The sequence below is a fragment of the Limulus polyphemus genome, unplaced genomic scaffold (assembly GCF_000517525.1).
Source record: "Limulus polyphemus unplaced genomic scaffold, Limulus_polyphemus-2.1.2 Scaffold2983, whole genome shotgun sequence".
NCBI classification, from domain to species: Eukaryota; Metazoa; Arthropoda; class Merostomata; order Xiphosura; family Limulidae; genus Limulus; species Limulus polyphemus.
The window spans coordinates 87,781-90,065 of NW_013668593.1; positions in this window are offsets into that span (position 1 = coordinate 87,781).

Consider the following 2,285-nt stretch of genomic DNA (forward strand, 5'->3'; position numbering starts at 1 on the left):
GAACTATAATAATATCATTCATAAACTTACAGCTGACCCAATGGGGGAACTATAATAATATCATTCATGAACTTACAGCTGACCCACCTGGGGAACTATAATAATATCATTCATAAACTTACAGCTGACCCACCTGGGGAACTATAATAATATTATTCATAAACTTACAGCTGACCCACTGGGGGAACTATAATAATATCATTCATAAACTCACAGTTGATCCACCTGGGGAACTATAATAATATCATTCATAAACTTACAGCTGACCCACTGGGGGAACTATATTAATATCATTCATGAACTTACAGTTGACCCACTGGGAGAACTATAATAATATCATTCATAAACTTACAGCTGACTCATCTGGGGAACTATAATAATATCATTCATAAACTTACAGCTGATCCACCTGGGGAACTATATTAATATCATTCATGAACTTGCAGCTGACCCACCTGGGGAACTATAATAATATAATTCATAAACTTACAGCTGACCCACCTAGGGAACAATATTAATATTATTCATGAACTTACAGCTGACCCACCTGGGCAACTATATTAATATTATTCATGAACTTACAGCTGACCCACCTGGGGAACTATATTAATATTATTCATGAACTTACAGCTGACCCACCTGGGGAACTATATTAATATCATTCATGAACTTACAGCTGACCCACCGAACAAGGACGTAGAAGAATAAACAAATGTTATAAACACTTCATTTTTATTTATTTATTTATTAATAACAGGGTTTATTATCTCAGCTTAAACTTCATCCCAAGAAAGTTTGTGATTTAAATGAGAAGTAATAATTACTTATTGAAATTAATATCGAAACCTGAACGTGAACGTTTTTTAGTCTGTACTGTTTTATTATAAATGACAATTCATGAATCTTTTAACATGATGTTTAAATTAGCGACATTTTTTTTCGTTCTAGAACAAAGACCAAAATGTTAACTACTGACATATCAGTAGCAGAATCTGTTAACACGAGACTAGAATAAATTGTTCATAAACTTGCAAAGAATAGACTTTAATTCGGAAACATTTAAACTGTATATTGTGCCCTATAAGTTAAAAAAGCGGTGGTAATGTTTTAACAACAGTTTTATATGTACGGCTATGAAGGTGAATTTATTTTCAGTCATGTCTGTATTTGCGTATACCTATGATTTTTTGTTACATATTTGCTAAGGTGTTTTGTCCTTGTATCAGAATGTTTTAATTAAAATATTGTATAAATAATAAACCAAGTGAGTTATTTATGTGTAAATAAAAATTATTGTAAGTGTACATTGTGCCTTTGATGTATATTTTACTCCTGGTATTGTGTGAGATTCGACTTAATTTCATGAATTATCATGTTGGTTTTATAAGCAAGCTTGAGATCGTAAATAAAATAAGATAATATCTATAGCCAGAAAATTGGTGTTTCCCAACTTTGGGTTTGCCCCTCCGGTCTGGCAAAGCCTAGTGGTTGAGCGCTCGACTCGCAATCTGAGGGTCGCGGGTTCGAATCCCTCTCATCGAACATACTCGTCCTCTCAAACGTGGGGGCATTATAATGTGACTGTCAATCCCACTATTCGTTGGTAAAAGAGTAGCCCAAGAGTTGGCGTTGGGTGGTGTTTACTAGCTGCCTTCCTTCTAGTTTATTGCTGCTAGATTAGGGACGGCTAGTGCAGATAACCCTCATTAGCTTTAAGCGAAATTCAAAACAAACTAAACTGTTCCCTTTCCATGGTGTCCGCAAAGTGTCATTATCATCTTGTACAAGTCAACTGCTGAATGACGATGTATTATTTGCCATTTTAAAGGTTAACATTCTGGCTATTCCACGGTTCATGTATTTCCTAATGAATAGTCAGTTAGGACTCGCTAACTGGAGGTTCGAAGTCACGGCGTATGTGTCTGACTGAGTTCGTCGAAATGCAGAAGATGCATACTAGTAATTTTTACTCATAAACACAGTTACCAACACAAGACATTAAAATAAAACATGGATAGGTGGGACTGTACTAAGTGTTTTGAAGTGATGAGAGAAAAGGGAATTGAAATCTTAGTGAACCCTCTTTTACTAGTTCAGTGTGTGTGTGTGCCCCTTCCCGCCATAAATTAAACTACAACACTAAGTTAAAACATGAAACAAAATAATGTCTCACACTGCCAGTTAAAGCAAATAACTAAAATGAAAACAAAGTTAAAATTATAAAACAAAATGTTAAAGTCTGCTAAACGCTTGAATAAAGAAAGATTAGCTAAAAATGGAGAAAC